The sequence below is a fragment of the Acinonyx jubatus genome, chromosome B1, assembly GCF_027475565.1.
Source record: "Acinonyx jubatus isolate Ajub_Pintada_27869175 chromosome B1, VMU_Ajub_asm_v1.0, whole genome shotgun sequence".
Taxonomy (NCBI): Eukaryota; Metazoa; Chordata; class Mammalia; order Carnivora; family Felidae; genus Acinonyx; species Acinonyx jubatus.
In genome coordinates, this window is record NC_069382.1 from 25,703,269 (window position 1) to 25,714,909 (window position 11,641).

The 11,641-nt window shown below is 41.3% G+C and overlaps 1 pseudogene; it reads right to left on the bottom strand.

The window, feature by feature from the left end:
• Positions 1–297: 297 nt before the first annotated feature.
• LOC106984665 (ubiquitin recognition factor in ER-associated degradation protein 1-like) lies at positions 298–3,299 on the bottom strand (annotated as a pseudogene).
• Between the last annotated feature and the right edge of the window lie 8,342 nt (positions 3,300–11,641).

Here is an 11,641-nt window from a genome sequence, read left to right on the forward strand (position 1 = left end):
CATCATCATGAAGCTGTATAAGACGGCGATTAAGAGCTTAAGCTTGGGGCGCCTGGGTGGCCCAGTTGGCTAAGCATCCGACTTCAGCTCAGGTCATGATCTCGCAGTTCTCGAGTTCAAGCCCCGCGTCAGGCTGACAGCTCAGAGCCTGGAGCCAGCTTCAAAATCTGTGTGTCCCTCTCTCTCTCTCTCTGCCCCTCCCCTCCCCTGCTCATGCTGTCTCTCTCTCTCTCTCAATAATAAATAAACATTAAAAAAAAAGAGCTTAAACTTCATAGTCAAATCCCAGCTCCACCCTTTATTGCTGTATGGCCTTAGACAAGTTACTTCACCTCTCTGTGCCTTATTTCCACATCTGTAAAATGGGAACAGCAATAGGTTTACCTCACTGGGTTGCTATGGGAACTCAATGCAATAATTCATACCTGACCAAGACATTGAATAATCAAGATTTATGTGATGTAATCAGAAATAACATTTGCTTCTCATTGGCCACTTATAATTTATTCAGTGGGAGGTTTTTTTTGAATGAAAAACCAGGCAGTTCCCTAATGTTTCTGACTATCCTCGTATGATAATAGAAAGTTCTAGAACCCCACTACATTGCAAAAGACCATCACTCTTTGATGCTTAGGAAGTCATGTCCCGCGTAATAAAGGCTTCCAGTTTCTTTTTTTTTCTTTCTTTTTTTTGCAACTGATTATTTTATTTTCCAATCAGCCAACAGTCCCAACTTACGCTTTCTTCCCTTTTTAGGCAACGACTGTCCTTCTCCAGAGAAGGCGACGAATCTGCCTCCAGCTTCATCCGCTTCGACCTTTCTGACAGTGGATGTGAATTTCTGATGAAAGTGATCTTACCAAGTTTAAATTCATAATTGGGGATTCCCCTTCTAGTGTTTCCAGGCTTGACTGGAGAGGGACTGGGCCCTACACCTTTCTTCTTCCTGTCCGGTCTCTTTCGAGAGCCGGAGAAGGCACCGAAGCCCAGCTCTCCAGCACAGTCGCTGTGGTCAGCCTCGCCTTTCGATGGGCTCATCCTGCCGAACTAGTCTTTCGGGCTCCTTGTAGCCCCGTGGGGCATTGAGCTCTAGGTTCACGTCGCACCCAATAATGGGCACGGCTTTGTGAGGCTTGGTCTCCATCACCCGCAGTTCATAAATCTCGTTGTAGTTGACGGCAACCATGTCCCCTGTGGTCAGGCAGGCAGTTTCTTCCTGGGGTCGGCGATGTCTGGGAAGTCGGGGCTCTGAGACTGGAATTTGGAGTCCGTGGCTACTTGAAGGTTGCCACCCTCCACCTGGACCAAGCCCCCTTCTTCCAACAGCAAATTCTGCATCATCCAGTGTGGGAGGCAGCAGACGCCCTCGTTGGCCACAAACTCGCAGTGGGCCATGCGCTCTGAGTTCTGGTTGGTCAGTTTCAACAGCATGGGGTAGGTGATGTTGAGTCCGCTGGGTAGATGGAGGCTGAGGGCAGCATAATTATCTTCCCTCCTTTCTCCACATCTGCCCTGTCATTAGGCCCCGCGAGCATGGACTCCCAGAAGCAGCGGTACTGCGTGGGGAAGCGGTTCTGGAAGACCCGGGGAATCGGCTGGTCAAACACGTTGGAGGAGAACATGATGGATCCTTGCGCCTGGCAGATGCCGCTTGGCCCAGAGAACGTTAGGATGCGAGCCCACCGACTCGCTAGGCTCACAGCCGCCGCCCAAGGGTTCCAGTTTCATCCAAGTTCCCCGGAGCTGGGGTCCTCCCCTCGGAAACCTATAGGGGGCACAATTCTCCTCTATTTGCTCACCTCGCCTCTCCGATCTTGATCTTCCAATTTGATAACCAGGGGCTCTCATCCGCGGAAGTGGGAGGAAGGGCAAGGGCGTGGGCAGAAAAGTTCTTACTTAACTGGTATCGTTGGAAGATGATTCTCCACCGTCTGGGCTTGGAAAATGTGAAAGGGAACTTCCTTTCCAGGGGTTTCAGAGTGCCCCACCGTGACGATCCAACTACGCTTCTCACGCGGAGGGAAACGTATTTTTCGCCCCGTTGCCGCCCGTGGGCTGTGCAAGTGTGTGTGTGTGTGTGTGTGTGTGTGTGTGTGTGTGTGTGTGCATGCGCACACGCGCGCGTGTGTATGCGTTTTTAGTCGCTCACTCCACGCATAATCTCTGTTAGAGACCCATTATTCCTCCAGGCACTCCCTCAGCCGGCATTTAAGAAGACTCTAAGCCAGCCTTCCCTCCCTCCTGGTCCACACAAGGACTGTTTGTCCTGACTTTCTGGGAGTGCAAGTTGATTTTAATACAGCAGCAACTCTGCTCTGTTAATGATGCCTCGAACCGATCCTTCTCTCCTCCCCTCTAGATGCTCCAGATACAAGCCAGACAACCATCCACTGTGCTTCCTCATTGCGCAGAACGCATAGGAAGCTCCGGATGTCCCAGGGGAAGCCCTTCTCAATTTGGGATGAAGAAGTAAGCCATAGGGGAAGGATCCAGAAAGTGCCTGTCTCCAAATACACTGTCTTCAAACATTTTCTCACAGTTTCAGCTCTTTTATATATTTGAGTTGGCTGAAATAGTTATGAGTTGTATAACCAGTTTTCAATGGAATCCTGCTTTGAAAGCCCTCGGGGGTGGTCTTACAACTCACTTTGATATTTAATATCTAGGCTTCTTATGCCTTAGGCCAATACTGGGAAAGGAAGAGACCCATTTTTATAACCTTTACATGTGTATTTGAGGAGCATTTTTAACTGTGCTTAGTAAATATCAGCTGTTACTACTATCCTGGATAGGAAGCAAGATAACACCAGTAAAATAAGTAGAACGAAAACGAAAGAATTACTCATGTTGTCCTTCTCTAACAAATAGCCTGGGATCATTGATTTGATGTTGCGGAATATCTTTTCCAGTTTATTTCTGGAGTAGAAGAAATGTCCCCCTCCTTGGAATGAATTAACTATAGCTCAACTTAAGCAGGGCAATGGTGCGTCCTGTGACCTCTTATTTCCGGTCAGAAACTGTACTTTGAGACCATGCCACAGGATGCAAAGGCGTGTGCGTGGCTGAAAAGGTGGCCAATATGGGGCCAGCAAGCATACAGGGCGATGGCTCTCACACCATGAAGATGGTTGAAAGACTGGCATCCAACCCCTTTGGCATAACGGTGATTAGCGTGTCAGCCTATGTAGGAGGGAAATTTGATGGTGCTGTCCACACTTTTGGAATGACTCCCTCATGGTTGACTTTTCTAGGGGAAAGGGCTTATTGCTTTTTAAAACTGAAAGATTTTCATAGATCGGGAAAGACATGATTTGTTTTTTTGTTTTTGTTTTTGTTTTTTTGCTGTTGTTACATAACTATAGTTTCTTTTTTCTATTTTCTTTTCCAAAGAATAATGAAAAGCTTACTGGATTTGAAGTAGGGAATGTAGTTTTTTTTTTTCTCTCTCTGTTTCTTTTTTTAAATGTTTATTTATTTTTGAGGGGGAGAGAAAGAGTGAGTGGGGGAGGGACAGAGGGTCTGAAGTGGGCTTTTTGCTGACTGAGCCCCCCAAAGTGGCCCTAGGGGATGTAGTTCTAATTGGACCAGTCAACTCCCAGCTATGAGAGCCTGAGACGAATGTTCTCTGAATATCTTGGCACCTACCTTCCCACTCCATCAAGTGGGACCACAGACGTGGCCTAACTCAGGGTAGTTGTTTTAAAGAATTTGATTGGCAATGTGTATAAAAATATCAAGAGTACTATTTCATCATTAACAAAAGTACTTAATAAGTACATCAAAGGGACCAGTTTTCCTGTTGTGTTTGGAATGGAATCTGCTAAAGGTACACTTTATACTGAACAGGCCGAAACAGAAAACGAAGCCCCAGAGATCCTGAAGTTTTCTGACTAATAGAAGAACCTACTACACAAGAATATAATCAGTCAGTTAACATATGACTGGTGAGCTCATTTACTTTTGTAAGCAAATTCCAGTTTCTTCAATCAGTATAATCTATGGAACAGAAAAATCAATTCCATGTTTCATAACAGTGCGCTCCTCACGTATTTTGTGACTGAATGTCACATTTTCAGGAGATTGAATGACAGCTAAGTTTTTAGCAGTTAAGTCTCCCATGGATTATTTTGAGAAGCTTGTTTCTTGTCAATAAGCACAAATAATAGATTCTGCATAGATTTAAACTTAAGTAAGACACCTGAGTGAGGAGACCATAGGGCTCATGGAAATCGAGACAGCATGGGAGGGATACAGGAATAACCCAATGACTACACTGAGAATAATGGGAACTGGGCTTTTACTGTGGGAGAAGAGTTTACAAATATGAGAGGGGGAGATAAACTCTGAGGTGCTCGCTGAAACTGATGGCATTGATGTGAACTCATAGTTTATATAAAGACTGGTAAATATAGAAATAGTTATGTAGAGTATGTATATATCTTCTAGCTCTGTTCATGACAGGGCTCATCTGCAATGGTGTCCCAGTAGAAATGGGCACATGGTTTCCAAATATTATTCTTCAGTAAGATGAACCAGGACTCCTTAGAGAAATGATTCCAAAGCCAGGGCCAAGGTGGGTAAATATATGGAGTGTTTGAAACATTTTGTTGCACAGGAAGTTGGGAAATGCTTTAAAAACAATGGAAACATGCCAAAAGGACACAGGAACTGGCATGAAAGGTCTCCCTTGGGCAAATCTGGGTCAATTTGAACATTAAACAATGATAGTCATGGAGTACACCCCTTGAATAAAATAGGAAGCCACGAGTCCACACTGATGTAAACAAAAATGCATGTAAATTGGTACAGTCATTATGGAAAACAGTAACAAAGTATGGAGGCTCCTCAACAAATTAAAAATAGAATTACCATATAATCCAGCAATCTCACTCCTGGGTATATATATCCAATGGAAGTGAAATCATTAACTTAAGGAGATATCTGAGAGTGTCCTTGTTTGGGTACACATTTATGCACGTAGAAGCTTGCACTTACTAGTTCAAACACAGACTAAAGATTAAAGTGGGAGGAGGGGGGGTGGAGAATGCGGGAGCAAAGAAGGTAAAACTGGGGAATCTAGGTGAATTGGATATGGGAATGCTTTAAACTATTTTGCAACTTTTCTACACACTTGGAATTATTTCATAATAAATCAATTAAAGTATTAATAAAACTGTTTTAGCATCTATCTTATTTCCAGAACAACATACAGTCAGTGTTAATATGTACTTGGAATCTCTAAAGTGTTAAGTGAAAATGAAGATTCTGAGGATGCCCAGATAATGTTGAAGTAAAAAAAAATGAAATGAGGACCAGAAATCTACATTATTACCAAGCTCTCGGGTGATTTTACGCACACTGAGATTTAAGAGATCTTGTCACATGGTTTCTATGGTGTTGAGTTTAATACTTTTGATGATGACCAAAGGAATGCCTTCATGATAAATAAAATTATATCATGAAATGTTCATTTTAAATCTAATTATTTTCCAATTGCATGGAGTACTTATTCAAGTTTTATTTTTTTTATTTTATGGGCCCTTCTATATCTGAGAATTTCTCTTCACATCACACATGACAAGAAACTTGTTGAGCGAAAAATTCTTGGGGCATAAACTTTTCCCCTCAAAATGCTGCAGATATTATTAACTGACTTGTAGAATATATTATTTCAGAGAAATCTGAATACAGCTTAATTTTTGTTCTGTTTTTGTTGTTGTTGTTTGTTTTTTAATGTTTATTTTTGAGAGAGAGAGAGAGAGAGAGAGAGAGCAGGGGAGGGGCAGAGGGAGAGGGTGACACAGAATCCGAAGCAGGATCCCGGCTCTGGGCTGTCAGCACAGAACATGACTCAGGGCTTGAGCTCACTAGCAGTTGAGGTCATGGCCTGACCTGAAGTTGGACACTTAACCAACTGAGCCACCGAGGCACCCCATTTCTATTCTTTTTTTATAGCTCTAGTGTTTTTCTGCCTGGATGTTTCTATAATCTTTTATTATTTTATTTTATTTTATTTTTTTTTTTTATTAAAACATTTTCTTTTTATTATTATTATTTTTTTAAGTAGGCTTCACATCCAGCACGGAGCCCAACACGGGCCTTGAACTCATGACTGTGAGATGAACTGAAATTGAGAATCCGATGCTTCACAGACTGAGCCACCTGGGTACCCCTATTAGTTTAGTTTTTAAAATTTACCCAGATGTACCATTGATCTTGCCTGTGGTACTATTAAGAATGTATAATGCCAATATACTATAATACCAAGATTTTTTCAACGTAAGATAATTTCCTTCCACTGCATCTCTGGCTATTAGTCTGGTGAGTACCTCGCCAGTTACCTTCAATCCTCTTTACCTTTACTCATACTGCCATGCTGGAATCTTCCTGCTCCATCATCCTGGGGACTCCCCTTGTCTCAGTCCTGTGTTAGATCTCGTGTCTTCTGAATCCTAGATCTTCCTCTTTCTTGGCTTATTCTCACATTTTGTGGAGCACATCCTCAGTAGGGAAAGGAGACACAGAAGATAAGAAATCTTGTGTGTCTGAATACAGCTTTGTCCTACTCTCATGCTCTATAAATAGTTGATGAGGTATGGAATTCCGCATTGCACATAATTTTCTTGCAGATTTTGAAAGATATTACTCCAGGGCTTTCTTGCTTCCACTGTTGATAGTGAGAAGTCAGCAGCCCTTCTGTTTCCTAATACTAGGTGTGCTACAATTTTTTCCTGTCTGGAAATGTGTAATATCTTCTTTTTACCCCTAGTATTCTAATATTTCACAGGAATATGCCTCAGAGTGACTCTATTGAGCTAAACACATTTTGGGCTCTTTTGACCTGGTAATTAATATCATTCAGTCCCAAGAACTTTTCTTAAATTTTTTCTTTTATTATTTTCTTTCCTCTACTTTCTTCTTTCCTTCTGGTACTTCTATTATTCATTTTTTTTTTTTTTTTTATCACTTGGATGGTTCTGATTTTTTCATCTTTTCCCTTTGTCATCCTTTTCCTTTCTTTCTTCTTTCTTTCTTTCTTTCTTTCTTTCTTTCTTTCTTTCTTTCACTTTTTTTATGTGAGATAGAGAACATGAGCAGGGGAGAGGGGCAAAGGGAGAGAGAAAGAGAGAGAGAGAGATTGGATCTTAAGTAGGTTCCATGCTCAGCAAGGAGCCCTATGCAGGGCTCAATCCCATGACCCTGGGATCATGACCTGAGCTGAAATCAAGAGTCAGATGCTCAACTGACTGAGTCACCCGGGCGCCCCATTCTCTTCCATATTTACAGAGAACTCCTCAAACTTACCTTCTCAAGTGCTATCGACAGAACTTTCTGCAGTGATGGGAAATGTTCTATCTTGGAGATGTCCAATATTTAGCAACTAGCTGTATGTGGCTTTGATGATCAGAAATGCAACTATTGCAAATAAGGAGTTAAATTTTTAATTTTATTAAAGTACTATGAGTTTAAATCTAGTGGCTAGTGGTTACCACATTGAACAGCACACGTATTTGTTTTCTGCTACTGTATTTTTAATTTCCAAGAGTTCTTTTTAGTTTTTTGTTTTCCTAAATTGTCTATTTCCATAGCCTTGGTTCTTGTTTAATGGATGCAATATCCCTTCTTATCTCTTTGAGGATTTGATTATAACTGTTGCTTTTAAGTCTTGAATCATTTGTTTCCTCCAAGATGCTGCTTCTGCTTGTGTTTATTATTATTATTATTATTATTTTTTGGTCTCTATCTTTTATATAACAGACTTTCATCAGATGTCTGATCTGATGTGATCCTTGGTGGTCTACTTAAAAATAAGAATGAGCTACAGGGCACTTGGGTGGCTCTGTTGGTTGGGAGTCTGACTTCAGCTCAGGTCATGATCTCACAGTCCGTGAGTTCAAGCCCCGCATTGGGCTCTGTGCTGACAGCTCAGAGCCTGGAGCCTGTTTCAGATTCTGTGTCTCCCTCTCTCTCTTCCCCTCCCCCACTCACGCTCTGTCTCTGTCTCTCTCAAAAATAAACATTAAAAAAACTTTTTTTGAAGTAAGAGTGAGCTTGTGAGTTTCACTATAGGGAGGTGGTGGGGAGGCATTTGGGAAAACCTTGATGTCAGTATCTTTAAATACTTTCTTTTTGGATAGCCAGATTCCTCCAAGGAAGAATCTTCTAAGTTTCCACCTACTGGGTAGGGGTCTAACTGCTGCTGCCTTCTGGGGACCATTCTGGGGAAGGGATTGGGACGGGGGTGATCTCTTAATCCCCATCATTGATTTGTGCCAGGGTGAAGGAGGGTCTAGTGCTCTAATTTCTTCTCAAATAGCTTTCACCTTGGTCCTCCTGATATCAGGTCTTCTATCCCTTTGACCTCCAGTCCTCTACTTGTCATTCCTAACTTTAAGAGCTTAGGAATTGTGCCCTTTGCAGATTTTGCCGTGTAAATATAGTTAGTTTCTCAACTTTCCCATTGACAGCTTGGGATTTTGTTTTCTCAGGTCTGTCAAATCCCTTACCAATGTTACACAGGTTCTTCAGCTTCCAAAATTTTTTGCTATTGTTTCATCTCTTGCTTGCATAATGCTTGTGGGTTTAGGTCTGAAAACAAAACACTTCCTATTTTTAATGTTTGTTCAAGAGGGAAGAAAATTAAATGCATATGTTCAATTCACCCCTCTAACCTGGAAATTCAGTGTGTCTATTCATTTTCAAAGGTTCAGTTCTGTGAAACATTCTTCTCCCATATTTGCCTTTAGCAGAATTAATCCTGTCCTTCGCTGCATTCAATATTTTGTGTGGTACACAACAAATTGGATACTAATCCATTTGTTTATGTATCTCTCTTTACCCAGAGAAAATATTAATAGTAAAACGTGAAGACCAAGTTTTATCAACTGCACCTATCATAACATGAGCACTCAATAAATGTTTGCTATATTCAGAAATGTATAATTCGATTCCAGAAAAGGTAGTGATGAAAATTAAAAAAAAAAAAAAATTAAACACCTTTTCAGATACATTTTCTACCAAGCTAAGACATTTCAATTCCTTTTCTTTCTTTCTTTCTTTTTTGCTGTCTTCCCACACTGAAGTTGAAAACCTGTTGGCATCTCCACAGCATGAAAGCCTATTTATAATAGGATAGAGTAATTTTTGGATTGATCGCCCTCTGGTGGCATTTTAAGAAACTAACTTCTTGTACAGCCTGGGGGGTCAGGATCAAGGGAAGATATTTGCTGCTATTGTTATTACCATCTCAATGGGATGCATGTTTCTATTTTCTTAATTTTCCCAACTGAACACACATGGTTTTTGTAATCAGCGAAAATCTATAATTTTCTAAATAGTTTGATGAATTCCTGAGGATCAATCTTACAATCTAAGGATATTAGGAAGCTTAACAAAAGTACAAAATATACATTATAATGTGTTTTTAGAATACAATTTATTTCTAATGTTTACTATATTTTTCTTATTTCTTAATCTGACTCAGTTGAATTACAATAACCCTCAAAGGAATCATTTATAGTTCAAATGGTAAGTAAATATCTGAAGTTCTTTGTCATAGTAAATGTATTTTATTTTATATACCAAAAACCCAAATTGATTTCCTTCTGCTCAATTTCAAAATAAGTCTGACATCTTTAACATGCAGGTTTAGGCATGCCTATGTAAACAAACACATATAAAAATGTGCAAAATTAACTTTCATGGGTGATCTATTTAACAAAATGGTCAAAATTTGTACATACCTCCCGTCACTGGGTCATCATGTCTACGCTGCAGGTTGAGCAGAAGACCTATTTGTTTTGCTCAAAATGAGACATGACATGACTTATTCCAGGTCACATAAATGTTTCTCCGTCTCTTTTTTAAGTTTATTTATTCATTTTGAGAGAGAGAGAGAGAGAGAGAGCGCGCGCGCGCGCGCGCGCGCGCGCGAGAGAGCGGGAGAGAGAGCGCGCGTGCGCATATGTGCACAGCATGAGCGGGGGATGGGCAGAGAGAGAAGGAGAGAGGGAATCCCAAGGAGGCTCCGCACTGTTAGCACACGGATACCAACACAGGGCTCTATCTCAGGAACTGTGAGATCATGACCAAAGCCAAAATTGAGAGTTGGACACTGAACCCCCTCAGCCACCCAGGCATCCCCACACAAATGTTTCTAAGCAATTACATGATACTATGCGAGAAGAGGAGGGAACAAGGAATTAAGGTACAAATTATATATGTATATACGTTTGTACATGCATATCTATAAATGTAAAATATATGTATATATAAAATTATATGTAGTTAATAAAATATATAAAGTAATTATAAGTCACCCAATAAGTTTTATAACTATATGTAAGAATATATATTATATATAAGTAATTTATAGGTAAAGTGTAATTTACTTTATATAAGATGTACCATATATATGCATGCATATATATCTAAACTGAATAAAATTATATAAATTAAAAAAGTTTTTTAATGTTTATTTATTTATTTTGAGAGAGAGTTAGAGAGAGAATGTGTGTATGCAGCAGGGGACGAGCACAGAGAGACGAGAGAGAGAATCCCAAGCAGGCTCGGTGCTGTCAGCATAGAACCCAACACAGGGCTCTATCTCACCAACGGTGAGAGTATGACATTAGCCAAAATCAAGAGTGGGATGCTTAACCAACTGAGCCACCCAGATGCCCCTGAATCAGATAATTTAAACTTTCAAGTGTTTTACACGGCCAAGGCGTTCTGTCAAACAAATATAAGGAAAATAGATATTATCAGATGGGAGCCACAGAAGGTAAAGATGAGAGAGATAAATCTTCCCAATCCCCCTAAGAGCGGAAGCAGTGTTTGCCACAAGTTTAACCAATCTGGGCCCAGAGTCTCTTGAGTTCCTTGTTCAGCCAGTATTGGTCATTTGCATGGCCCAGTGACTGTCTATGTTTTCCGTTCTTCTTTTTTCCCCAAAGAAGCGTTCTTATTCCAGTTATTCTGGTCTTACCCCCACTATTTATGTCGGGTATGGTCAGAGCACATAATTTATCTTTTGGGTTTTAAGTGGTGGGAGCAAGAGCAAGAGCCCCGTCCGAGCCTGATCACATCAGCCAGAGACACTAAGGGTTGAGCTGGAGGCCCTGGCTGCTGAATGGGATCTGGGGGCGGGCGGCGTGGTCTCCACTGGAGAAAAGATGAGTGCGCTTCCTGTGCAGGAAGAAGGGTGGGTGTGGATATGTGCGTTCACCGGGATTGTGGCAGAGACTGCCAGTCGACCGAATATTTGATCTGCCCTCTTTCAACAATGTACTTCCGACTCTCCGTGGCTAACTCTTAACAGAACCCAAGACAATATTTTCACCGGTCTATTCTGTGACTAGCGTGCGGTGATGTGACTAAGTGTCAACAGATGGGATCTAAGCATAAGTCGTATGCAGGACTTACAGGTGTGACTTTAACAGGAAATGCACATTCTCCCTTTCAATGCCCCCCTTTTCCGCCAGCTGGGATGCACACGGAATGCCAAGTTGCCTGTAACAGGGGGATGAGGTCAACATACTCTGAACTGTGAAGCAACTCGGTAAAATGACTCTGGGCCTTGACATATTGCACCACAGATCCCAACGAGGACTTCTGAGAGAAATAAAATCCCATCCATACC